This window comes from Phoenix dactylifera, chromosome 1 (genome assembly GCF_051530095.1).
Source record: "Phoenix dactylifera cultivar Ajwa chromosome 1, Ajwa_hap1_PhDact_Kaust_v1.1, whole genome shotgun sequence".
Classification (NCBI taxonomy): domain Eukaryota; kingdom Viridiplantae; phylum Streptophyta; class Magnoliopsida; order Arecales; family Arecaceae; genus Phoenix; species Phoenix dactylifera.
Genome location: NC_143190.1, coordinates 32,680,821 through 32,694,820, shown reverse-complemented (window position 1 = coordinate 32,694,820; position 14,000 = coordinate 32,680,821). Strand labels below are relative to the sequence as shown.

Below are 14,000 nucleotides of genomic sequence, written 5' to 3'. Positions count from 1 at the left end.
TAAGAAGAACTAAAGATTTATTGTTGGTTTTTGGAGGAACATCAGAGTTAAAGGTAGAAGGGTACACAGATTCAGACTTCATGACTGATATCGATGATAGAAAGTCTACATCTGGATATGTGTTCTTGTGCAATGGTGGTACGTTGAATTGGAAAAGTTCTAAACAACCGATCATTGCTCATTCTCCCATGAAAGCTGAATACAACGCCGCCTCTGAAGCTGCTGAGGAAGGCTTCTGGTACAAAAAATTTATTGCGGAATTAGATGTGATGTCATCAGATGCCATAACACTCTACTGCGATAATAATGACGCCATAGCTCTTGCTAAGGAGCCAAGGTCTCATCAGAAGTCCGAGCATATAGAGCGACGCTTCCACCTCATACGCGACTATGTTGAGAAGAAGTATGTCGAGGTGCAAAGAGTAGACTCCGCGGATAACGTGGCGGACCCGTTCACTAGGCAACTGAGTCAGCAAAAGACTGAAGCCCACCTTGAGAAGATGGGACTTAGATATATGACTGATTAGCTTTAGTGCAAGTGGGAGATTGTTAGATGTATGCCCTAGAAGCCAATCTAGCTGACATATTGTTCATTCTAGGGCATAATTTTGTATTTGACTATTTATTATTGAATAAATAAAAGGCATCTTTTTCATTCATATTGTTTATGTGTCTATGAATCGTCCAAGAAATTAATAAGATGATGATGCATATTCTCAAGAGTTGAGAATTTGAGCCATGTATCATTTGTTAGATGTATGACCTAGAAGCCAATTTTGGCTGACACATTATTAATTCGGGGACATAATTTGTATTTAACTTTATTATTGAATAAATAAAAGGCATCTTTTTCATTCATATTGTTTATGTGTCTATGAATCGTCCAAGAATTAATAAGATGATGATGCATATTCTTAAGAGTCAAGAATTTGAGCCATGCATCATTGGTGATTAATTTCTGAATGCTCCTGATCGATGGATCATCATGAGGGCGGTGATCGATCCGATGAGATCAGTGCACACATTCCTTTCCTTATGGATGGACGAGACTCGAATCCACAGTGTGGCGATACTGAAGTAATAGTGCAGGTGCTTGTTAAGAACAAGGGTACTGAGCGTGACCAATACAAGAAGTCACTTGGATGTCTATCCACTCGTCAGTGACTTGCTTGATGTTGCAGTAGTGTGACTGGTCCTTTGACCTGCGGTGCTTCGGCCACTCACAGTGAGGTTATTGTAGTTTGATTGCACACATACATGGTCTATAGCCATATGGGTCCATGCAGTGCAGATTGGCAGCAGTAGATTTAGGGTATGCACCTATAAGGAATCTATCGACCTTGATAGATAAGGAGAGATCCTATGTGATTTATAAGACTGAGTTCGTAAGACCTCGGCCGGGGCAGATTGCACAGTAGAGAAAGAGTTCTCCGCTCTCGAACTTAAGTCGAATAAATCTTGACATATGACAGACGATGGGGTTTGACGAGTTGTCTATGACCTCCGTCCTGTAGGGATCCACGATAGAAGGACTGTATCACATAATAACTGCACCTAGAGGTTCACCATTCTATTCTGCTAGGTAGCCACTACATGCTGCTAGGTGTCACTGGTGGATGGTGGGACTCATAGAGATTATCTTGATGATCGATAAACCCTAATGAGTAGAGTTGGAATCGTTCCAAATCATTGAAAGGAGTTTTCAATGATATTGTGATAAGAGATCGCAATATATCTTACTACCAGTCAGAATAGAACCTATAGGGTTACACACACTAGAAGTATTGACCGATCCGATGGTTGAATAGTGATTAGGAATCACAAATAATCAATTCGATTGATATTCAGTTGAAGAAGGAACAATGGAAATTGATTAATTGGACTTAAAACTCGAATTCTACTTGGAATAGGATTCCTAGAGTCCTAATTGGATTAGGACTGGGAATCCTATTTGGAGTAGGACTGGGATTCCTACTTGGAGTAGGATTCCTACAATCCTAATTAGATTAGGATTTTGAATTCATCTTTGGATTCCTACTTAGAATAGGATTCCTAGAAATCCTAATTGGATTAGGACTTCGAATTCAAATAAGAGTCCTAATTAGATTAGGACTAAAATTAAATATGTCCTAATTTGGATTAGGGTTTCTTAAGTCACAATTAATTATTAATCTAATAAATCAATAAGACTCCTAATTGGATTAGGATTGAAGAGTTCAATTGAGTCAAAATTGATTTAAGTTCTAATTGAATTAGGACTTACCTAAATTGGATCCAAATTGGTTCACCCTTGGGCTAAGCCTAATTGGATTAGGGCTTGACCACATTAGGGCATTCCAAACCCTACTTAATGTGGATTAGGGTTTACCAAGAGGGAGGGGCGCAAGCCCCTCCCCTTTTGCTTCCTTGGTGCGGCATAAAGAGAGGGGGCCGGCGCCCCCTCTTAGGAAATAACTCTAGGGCTCCTAAATTGTAGGAGCCCTAGATGGTTTTAAAAGGAGAGCAAGGGCCGGCGCCCTAGTATTATTGAATCCTCTCCCTTCCAAGCCGTGGCCTCCCTCTCCTCCTCCTTGGTTCAGCCGCAAGCAAAGGGAGGAAAAGAAGAAGCCATTGGCGGCCTCCTCCTTCTCTCTTCCTCCTTCCAACACAGGGAAATGGAAGTAGGCTGCAAGGGCTTTGATTCATCTTCAAGTTTCATCCTTCTTCTTCCTCCTCCCAAGCACAATCAAGGGTTGATTGAAAGGGAGGAAATCAGCCATCAAAAGAAGTCTTTGCAAGGGAGCTAGCACCCCGGGAAGACAAGAGAGCTTTGATCGGATCTCTGCTTCGTGTGGATACCCGTAGAGGCCGGACGTGTGAACAGCTTCATACGAACCTTCATCCTAAAACCACGAACTCCAGTTTGCGGTGATCATCTACCCGCACAAGGTGAAGATCTGATCTTCTAATTAGATTAAAAGTTTTTAATCCTTATCTATCTACGAACGGTTTTTGAAACACGTTCATGCGATGAATGTCGATCCCGCTTATGCCGATTCCGCTGCCATCTGATTTTGTTTTTGAAATATCAGCGGCATGGGCGGGTTCCCAACAGTGGTATCAGAGCCTAGGCATCGTAGATTAAGGTAAGAATTAATTATTAATAGGCTTATTAGATCTGAAAATTGAATGATCATGCATGCTGAAAATTTTCTGCATGCATATTTTTTCTAGGGTGCTGATTTTTGCATGCTGATTTTTATGTGATAAAAAGATGATTCTAATTGCATTGTTAATGGGATTACAAAGTTTAGAATCATGATTAGCATGATCAGCAACCTATGTCATAAGATAATCAATTAATTTTCAGATCTGAAAATTATAATTGTTGCATATGGTGATGATCATAGGATTCAAACCCTTTTGGTATTAAATGTAAAGACCTGCGATGTGATCTGCAATGTCATGTAATTTTTCAGATGCTTGCATGCATCTTATTTAATATTTTGAGAGGCCTGCGTGCCTCCTAAAAGGGAGATGTAATTTATTATTATTTTTATTTTATATCTGGTTGTATTTCTGTGATGTGATGTACGTCAACGATCAAGTCAAAGATGATGCATGAGATGAACAGGGGTCTAAGAGGTTGATGGCGATTGGATCAAGAGTTGGTCGAGGATCGAATCAAGGAGGCTTGGAACCAATTCAAGAATTGAAGACCAATTGATCGATTGACGTGCATGTGCTTGTAATACGACCTAATTAGAATCCATGATCATCATCCATTTAAAGTTTAGCTTTAATTATTGCTGCGATTATAACTGCCTGCAATGTGCCGTTTGCATGTGATGTGAATAAGAGTCGGATAGATAGGTTTACATGTGATGTAGCAAACCTAATTGAGACCTAAATTAAAACCTCCTCAATCAAGTCGAGAGTGAACTAACATGAGCGAGTCATATTAGATTAATTGATCTAATTGGTGTCTAGAAAAGCATGAAAGGTGGTTACTTAATTAGGACCTTACTCTCTGAGTAAGGGGAGCCTCCCACCTGCTTACCTGGCCAATTGTTCGATTACCTCTTATGAAGAGCTCAAGTTGCAAACACTAAGATCTGATTAACCAATATTAAGTCAATAGGTCTTCCACTGTAGTAGAGCTGCTAAGGTCTTTCTGATGTTGATTTGTCTCGGCTGGACACAGTGGACAAGTTGCATCGGGGGACTGGACCTCTCTATAGACATGAGATATTGTAGGATAAAGGTGGGGTTGGGCACCAATAACTGTTAGGTGAGGACCCAATGACGACTTTATTCCTACGGTTATACGGTGGGTCTGACTTAACTAAGAAATGGGACCAATAACTGTTAGGTGAGGTTTTCATGGCTTAGAGACCAAGTTGCACTGCAACATGCTTGAGAAGCATTGTACAAGAGTTGTACATTCATCAATCTATGTGTCACCAATAACTGTTAGGTGAGGTGGCATGTAAATCAGTGGGACTGCAGTACCCACTAGAAACCCTAGTCGTGTGGGATTTCCGTTTTCCTACCAGGGGAGTGTGAGGAATTCGAGAAAATAGTGGGAGTTACATTTGTTCTAAAAGATCTTAGAACAGATTAGGATCAAGTACAAAAGTCTAACTAGAATCTTTACTCTCTGCAGATCATAATGTCAGCCTCAAACCCTTTGACCCGTATTCTTGAGACCAACCGATTGACCGGTACCAATTACAGAGACTGGCTTAGGAATCTCAAAATTGTTTTGAGTTGCGAGAAAATAGGCTATGTGCTCGACAATGACATCCCCGCATTACCAGCACGTCCGACCGCTGATCAGCGTACGACGCATGAGAAGTGGACAGACGATGACACTAGAGTCAAGTGCTATATCATGGTATCCATGTCCAATGAACTACAATGCCAGCATGAAAATATGAAGACTGTTAGGGACATACTGGCACACCTGCAAGAGTTGTATGGTGAGCAGAGTCGCACAGCTCGTTTTGAAGTGTCCAAGAGGCTCTTCAAAGCAAAGATGCGCGAGGGGCAGTCCGTCAATGATCATGGTCTGACTATGATCAAGGACCTAGAGGAGCTTGAGAAGCTCGGTATGAACATGCACAAGGAATTGCAAGTTGATCTGATCCTTCAATCCCTTTCTGATTCATTTGGTCAGTTTATAGTAAACTACCACATGAATAAGATTGAATGCACTAAGACTGAACTGATAAATATGTTGGTAACTGCTGAGGGAGCCTTGAAAGGTTTAAGGGGCAATGTCCTTGCTGCTGAGTTGACTTCTGGTTCCAAGAGAAAGTCTGCTTGGAAGAAAAAGAAGCCTGCTAAGAAGCAGAAGAAAGATAAGAAGCCAAAGAAGGAAGTTCAAAAGAAAAGGGCCAATGACAAAGAAAAATGTTTCCACTGCAATATCGACGGCCACTGGAAGAGGAACTGTCCTTCATACCTCGAGAGCCTGAAGAACAAGAAAGGTGACACACCTTCAGAAGGTATAGACTTGCTCGTAATTGAAACTAATCTAACGGTTTCTTCTACTTCTAGTTGGGTTATAGATTCTGGTTCTAGTGCTCATCTATGCACTACCATGCAGGGTCTAAAGAAAATAGAAGGCTGGCGGAAGGTGCAGTAACCCTTCGGATAGGCAACGGGGCAAAAGTTGCTGCTGTGGCTGTGGGCACCTACCATCTGCGACTACCGTCTGATTTTAGTTTATTACTTAGAGACTGCTATTATGTACCTGCTGCTAGCAGAAATTTGATTTCTGTTTCATGTCTAGCACAGGAAGATCATATTTTTACATTTGACAAAGACTGCTGTTCTATTTATTTCAGAAATAAAATAGTCGCACGTGGTTTTATGATTGACAGTCTCTATCATTTGCATATGGATGTATCTATATATGTGTCTGAGCAAGAAGTGAATGCCAAAGGATCCAAAAGATCCAGGGATGAGATAAACCAAAAATATTTGTGGCACCTCAGGCTTGGCCATATTGGAGAGAACAGAATGAACAAAATGGATAAAAATGGGCTTCTCGGCTCATTGACTTTCGAGTCATATCCAGTTTGCGAGTCCTGTCTTCAAGGAAAAATGGCCAGATTGCCCTTTGTAGGACATGGGGAGAGGACCACTGAAATACTTACCCTGGTACATACAGATATATGTGGCCCATTCGATGTGCTAGCCAGGGGACGTTATTCGTACTTCATTACCTTTACCGATGATTATTCACGGTATGGGTATGTGTATCTTATGAGACACAAATCTGAATTCGAAAAGTTCAAAGAGTTCAGAAATAAAGTAGAAAAACAAACTGGAAAACTCCTTAAGGCTCTTCGATCAGATCGAGGAGGAGAATACCTTAGTGGAGAATTCCGGGACAATCTCAAGGACAATAGCATAGTCTCACAATGGACTCCTCCGGGTACACCTCAACTCAACGGGGTGTCAGAGAAGAGAAATCGGACTCTATTGGATATGGTCCGGTCCATGATGAGCTTCACTGATCTACCGATGTTTCTTTGGGGAGATGCCTTACTTACCGCAGTATATCTACTTAATAGAGTTCTCTCTAAATCCGTTCCTACCATACCGTATAAGATATGGCATGGTAAGAAACCAAGTCATGGCCCTCTCAAGATTTGGGGATGTCCGGCCCACGTCAAAAGACTACAGGCGGACAAACTAGAGGCTAGGACCATAAGTGCTCGTTTTATAGGATATCCTAAAGAGTCATTAGGATACAATTTTTACGTCTCAGAGGAGCACAATGTATTTGTGAGCCGTCATGCCATCTTCTTGGAAAACTAGTTTATCCTTGATAGAGGCAGTGGGAGGAAAATTGAGCTTGAAGAGAAAGTCCCTGAAAAGCAACGAGTCATGGATCCTATCGAACCCATTAATACAGAGCCAGTACACGATGTCCCTCAACCACCTCGAAGATCAAGTAGGATCTCCCATCCTCCCGATAGATACTTAGGTATACTAGAAGAGGATACCGAGGAAATGTTCCTAGTGGGAGATAGGGATCACATACAGGATCCCAAAATCTACAACGAGGCGATATCTGATATCGATTCCGAAAAATGGTTAGAAGCTATGAAGTCAGAATTAGACTCCATATATTCCAACAAAGTCTGGACCTTAGTAGATCCACCAGAAGGTATTGTACCTATTGGATATAAATGGATCTACAAAAGGAAGATAGGTTCGGATGGAAAGGTAGAGACCTATAAAGCAAGGCTGGTGGCGAAAGGATATAGTCAACGCGAAGGCATTGACTATCAGGAGACCTTTTTTTATCTGTAGCCATGCTGAAATCCATCTGAACATTGCTTGCCATTGCAGCATTTCATGATTATGAAATCTGGCAGATGGATGTGAAAACTGCTTTCCTAAATGGATATCTTGAAGAAGATATCTATATGGAACAGCCTCTGGGTTTCACTTCCAGTGATAGAGATCACAAGGTTTGCAAGCTGCAAAGGTCTATTTATAGACTAAAACAAGCATCTCGGAGTTAGAACACTCGTTTCGATGACGCAATCAAAACGTTTGATTTCATCAAAAACGAAGAGGAACCGTGTGTTTACAAAAAGGTTAGTGGGAGCGTTGTCGTATTTCTCGTACTGTACGTGGACGACATCCTCCTGATAGGGAATGATATTCCCATGCTAACCTCGGTCAAAGTCTGGTTGTCAAAAGAGTTCTCCATGAAAGGCCTTGGGGAAGCATCCTATATTTTGGTCTATAGAGATAGATCTAAAAGGATGCTTGGCCTATCACAGAAAATGTATATAGAGGAAGTGCTGAAAAGGTTCAGCATGGAAAACTCCAAAAGGGGTCTCTTACCCCTTAGGCATGGAATTCATCTCTCCAAGAAGATGTGCCCCAACACATCTGAAGAGATTCAACGCATGAGCAAGATTCCCTATGCATCGGCAATAGGGAGCCTCATGTATGCCATGCTGTGTACACGACCTGATATAGCTCTTGCTGTGAGTGTCATAAGCAGATATCAGTCAAATCCAGGTGAAGAACACTGGACAGCTGTGAAGAATATTCTTAAGTACTTGAGAAGAACTAAAGATTTATTCTTGATCTTTGGAGGATCATCAGAGTTGAAGGTAGAAGGATACACAGATTCAGACTTCATGACTGATGTCGATGATAGGAAGTCAACATCTGGATATGTGTTCTTGTGCAATGGTGGTACGGTAAATTGGAAGAGTTCTAAACAACCGATCATTGCTGATTCTACTATGGAAGCTGAATACATCGCCGCCTCTGAAGCTGCTAAGGAAGGCTTCTAGTTCAAGTAATACATTGCGGAATTGGATGTAATGTCATCAGATGCCATAACACTCTACTGCGATAATAATGGCGCCATAGCTCTTGCTAAGGAGCCAAGGTCTCATCAGAAGTCCAAGCATATAGAGCGGCGCTTCAATCTCATACGCGACTATGTTGAGAAGAAGTATGTCGAAGTGCAGAGAGTAGACTCCGCGGACAACGTGGCAGACCCGTTCACTAAATAGCAGCAAAAGACTGAAGTCCACCTTGAGAAGATGGGACTAAAATATATGACTGATTGGCTTTAGTGCAAGTGAGAGATTGTTAGATGTATGCCCTAGAAGCCAATTTTGGCTGACACATTATTAATTCGGGGACATAATTTGTATTTGACTTTATTATTGAATAAATAAAAGGCATCTTTTTCATTCATATTGTTTATGTGTCTATGAATCGTCCAAAAATTAATAAGATGATGATGCATATTCTTAAGAGTCAAGAATTTGAGCCATGGATCATTGGTGATTAATTTTTGAATGCTCCTGATCGATGGATCATCATGAGGGCGGTGATCGATCCGATGAGATCAGTGCACACATTACTTTCCTTATGGATGGACGAGACTCGAGACCACAGTGTGGCGACACTGAAGTAATAGTGCAGGTGCTTGTTAAGAACAAGGGTACTGAGCGTGACCAATACAAGAAGTCACTTGGATGTCTATCCATTCGTTAGTGACTTGCTTGATGTTGCAGTAGTGTGACTGGTCCTTTGACCTACGGTGCTTCGGCCACTCACAGTGAGGTTATTGTAGTTTGACTGCACACATACATGGTCTCTAGCCATATGGGTCCATGCAGTGCAGATTGGCTGCAGTAGGTTCACTGTAGGAGTAGGGTATGCACCTATAAGAAATCTATCGACCTTGATAGATAAGGAGAGATCCTATATGATTTATAAGACTGAGTTCGTAAGACCTCGGCCGGGGCAGATTGCACAGTAGAGAAAGAGTTCTCCGCTCTCGAACTTAAGTCGAATAAATCTTGACATATGACAGACGATGGGGTTAGACAAGTTGTCCATGACCTCCGTCCTGTAGGAATCCACGATAGAAGGACTGTATCACATAGTAACTGCACCTAGAGGTTCACCATTCTATTCTGCTGGGTAGCCACTACATGCTGCTAGGTATCACTGGTGGATGGTGGGACTCATAGGGATTATCTTGATGATCGATAAACCCTAATGAGTAGAGTTGGAATCGTTCCAAACCATTGAAAGGAGTTTTTAATGATATTGTGATAAGAGATCGCAATATATCTCACTACCAGTCAGAATAGAACCTATAGGATCACACACACTAGAAGTATTGACCGATCCGATGGTTGAATAGTGATTAGGAATCACAAGTAATCAATTCAATTGATATTCAGTTGAAGAAGGAACAATGAGAATTGATTAATTGGACTTAAATCACGAATCTTACTTGGAATAGGATTCCTAGAGTCCTAATTGGATTAGGACTGGAAATCCTATTTGGAGTAGGACTGGGATTCCTACTTGGAGTAGGATTCCTACAATCCTAATTAGATTAGGATTTTGAATTCATCTTTGGATTCCTACTTAGAATAGGATTCCTAGAAATCCTAATTGGATTAGGACTTCGGATTCAAATAAGAGTCCTAATTAGATTAGGACTAAAATTAAATATGTCCTAATTTGGATTAGGGTTTCTTAAGTCACAATTAATTATTAATCTAATAAATCAATAAGACTCCTAATTGGATTAGGATTGAAGAGTTCAACTGAGTCAAAATTGATTTAAGTTCTAATTGGATTAGGACTTACCTAGATTGGATCCAAATTGGTTCACCCTTGGGCTAAGCCTAATTGGATTAGGGCTTGACCACATTAGGGCATTTCAAACCCTACTTAATATGGATTAGGGTTTACCAAGAGGGAGGGGCGCAAGCCCCTCCCCTTTTGCTTCCTTGGTGCGGCATGAAGAGAGGGGGCCGGCGCCCCCTCTTAGGAAATAACTCTAGGGCTCCTAAATTGTAGGAGCCCTAGATGGTTTTAAAAGGAGAGCAAGGGTCGGCGCCCTAGTATTATTGAATCCTCACCCTTCCAAGCCGTGGCCTCCATCTCCTCCTCCTTGGTTCAGCCGCAAGCAAAGGGAAGAAAAGAAGAAGCCATTGGCGGCCTCCTCCTCCTCTCTTCCTCCTTCCAATGCAGGGAAAAGGAAGTAGGCTGCAATGGCTTTGATTCATCTTCAAGTTTCATCCTTCTTCTTCCTCCTCCCAAGCACAATCAAGGGTTGATTGAAAGGGAGGAAATCAGCCATCAAAAGAAGTCTTTGCAAGGGAGCTAGCACCCCGGGAAGACAAGAGAGCTTTGATCGGATCTCTGCTTCGTGTGGATACCCGTAGAGGCCGGACGTGTGAACGGCTTCATACGAACCTTCATCCTAAAACCATGAACTCCAGTTTGCGGTGATCATCTACCCGCACAAGGTGAAGATCTGATCTTCTAATTAGATTAAAAGTTTTTAATCCTTATCTATCTACGAACGGTTTTTGAAACACGTTCATGCGATGAATGTCGATCCCGCTTATGCCGATTCCGCTGCCATCTGATTTTGTTTTTGAAATATCAACGGCATGGGCGGGTTCCCAACATCATTGGTGATTAATTTTTAAATGCTCCTGATCGATGGATCATCATAAAGATGGTGATCGATCCAATGAGATCAGTGCACACATTGCTTTTCTTGGGGATGGACAAGACTCGAGTCCACAGTGTGGCGACACTGAAGTAATAGTGCAGGTGCTTGTTAAAGAACAAGGGTACTGAGCGTGACCAAGACAAGAAGTCACTTGGATGTCTATCCACTCGTCAGTGACTTGCTTGATGTTGCAGTAGTGTGATTGGTCTTTTGACCTGCGGTGCTTTGGCTACTCACAGTGAGGTTATTGCAGTTTGACTGCACGTATATATGGTCTCTAGACATACGGGTCCATGCAGTGTGGATTGGCTGCAATAGGTTCACTATAGGAGTAGGGTATGCACCTATATGGAATCTATCGACGTTGGTAGATAACGAGAGATTCTATGTGATTTATAAGACTGAGTTCGTAAGACCTCAGCCAGGGCAGTATATACAGTGGATAAAGAGTTTTCCACTCTCGAACTTAAGTCGAATAAATCTTGACATATGACAGACGATGGGTTTGACGAGTTGTCCATGACCTCCATCCTGTAGGGATCTACGGTAGAAGGACTGTATCATACGATAACTGCACCTAGAGGTTCATCATTCCATTCTACTAGGTAGCCACTACATGCTGCTAGGTGTCACTGGTGGATGGTGAGACTCACAGGAAATATCTTGATGATCGATAAACCCTGATGACTTGAGTTGGAATTGTTCCAACCCATTGAAAGGAGTTTTCAATGATATTGTGATAGAGATCGCAATATATCTCACTACCAGTCAGAAGAGAACCTACGGGGTCACACATAGTAGAGGTATTGACAGATCCGATGGTTGAAATGTGATTATGAATCACGAGTAATCAATTCAATTGATAATCAGTAGAAGAAGGAACAATAGAAATTAATTAATTGAACTTAAATACAAATCCTACTTGGAGTAGGATTCCTGGAGTCCTAATTGGATTAGGACTGGGAGTCTTACTTGGAGTAGGACTGGGAGTCCTACTTGGAGTAGGATTCCTACAATCCTAATTGAATTAGGATTTTGAATTTAATTTGGATTCCTACTTAGAATAGGATTCCTAGAAGTCCTAATTGGATTAGGACTTCGGATACAAATTAGAGTCCTAATTGGATTAGGACTAAAATTAAATAAGTTCTAATTGGATTAGGATTTTTTAAATCCCAATTAATTATTAATCTAATGAATCAAGATGACTCCTAATTAGATTAGGATTGAAGGGTTCAATTGAGTCATGATTCAATGAGTTCTAATTGGATTAGGACATTGCATGGATCAAACCCAAAATTGGTTCACCCTTGGACTAAGCCTAATTAGATAGGGCTTAGCCATATTAGGGCATCCCAATCCTCCTTAGAGGAGGATTAGGGTTAACCATGAGGGAGGGGCTCCTTGGTGCGGCAACACAAGAGGGGCCGGCGCCCCTCTTGGAAAATTTTCAAGGGAGCTCCTAAAAGTTAGGAGCTCCACTTACTTATTTAAGGGATCAAGGGGCAGCACCTAGGGCATTCAAGCCCTCTTGTTTTTAGCCGTGAGCCCCTCTCCCTTTCCTTTGGATCAGCCGCAAGCAAGGAGGAAGAACAAGGTGGTGTTGGCAGCCTCATCCTCTTCCCTTCCTTCATCCAACGCAAGGGGAAGAAAAAGGCTGCAAGGTGCTTTGATCCTTCTTCAAGTTTCATCCTTCTTCTTCCTCCTCCCAAGCACAATCAAGGGTTGATCAAAAGGGAGGAGATTAGCCATCAAAACCAATCTCTGCAAGGGAGCTAGCACCCCAGGAAGATTGGAGTGTTTGGATTGGTCCTCTGCTTCGTGTGGATACCCGTAGAGGCCGGACGCGTGAACGGCTTCAAGCGAACCTTCATTCTAAACCACGAACTTCAGTTTGCGGTGATTATCTACCCGCACAAGGTGAAGATCTGATCTTCATAATTAGTTAAAAAATTTTTAATCCTAATCTATCTACGGACGGTTTTTGAATAACATTCATGAGATGAACGTTGATCCCACGCATGCCACTTCCGCTGCATCTGAATTTTTTTTTAATTTTCTGCATGGGCGGATTCCCAACACAAGGATACTCTGGTTATGCAAAGTCTAATGGTGGACTGGATGTAGCTCATAAAATTCTCAAATTTGATGGAATCAGGGGTTTGTACAGAGGATTTGGCTTGTCTGTTATGACATATTCCCCATCCAGTGCTGTATGGTGGGCAAGTTATGGATCCAGCCAGCGCATAATCTGGAGGTAGGATGCTGGACTTTCTCTATAAACACCAAGCATCAAATGGTTGGAAGTTGGAACAAGCGCACATGCTGACATATAGGATACGGTTATGTAAGTTATTTTTCCCTTATAACCTTGCCATTTTTTGCTTATCCATCTAATTGCTTTAGTGGTTGTTATGATGTTCTTGGAAGACTATTGTTTTCACATATCATGAATGTCATAACACATGAATTTATGGTATTTTGATAAATAATAGTGATAACAAATAAAATTTGTATTGGTTTTCTATTTACAAGCATGCTTCTGAAGTTGTTTCCCCTGTCTTCTTGAGGTTCTAAGGTTTTGCGTCATAACCAACCCTCTTAGCAATCATTTTACCAGATATGTGCTCCATGTATGTGAGAGGAATCCATTACTTGGTTGTGGCTTGGTGTAACATTTTTAGTATCTGGCTATGTTAGTTGCAGGCACCTTAATCATGTGGAAGCTCTGTACTTAGATTTGGGTGTTCCTTTTATGCATTATTTTATTCTTGTAATTTAACCTTCATACATGCCTTGTACATCAATTTGGGTCTGGTTTCTTGGGAGGAGTTATCCTATCTTAATATCGTGGTATAAAGTGTCTGTCTATTTATGTGCACACAACCAGCTAAATCTTCTCAGTTTTGGATTTTTTACCCTGTCAAAAACAGCTGAAGTAAAATATGTCCTTAAATTTTTAATGTTTAATCCTGACAAATGG

General features: G+C 41.4%; 1 pseudogene; it reads left to right on the top strand.

Annotated features, from left to right (window-relative positions):
* Nucleotides 1–13,728, top strand: part of LOC149768575 (uncharacterized) — a 52,139-nt pseudogene extending 38,411 nt beyond the window's left edge.
* The last annotated feature ends 272 nt before the right edge of the window (nt 13,729–14,000 follow it).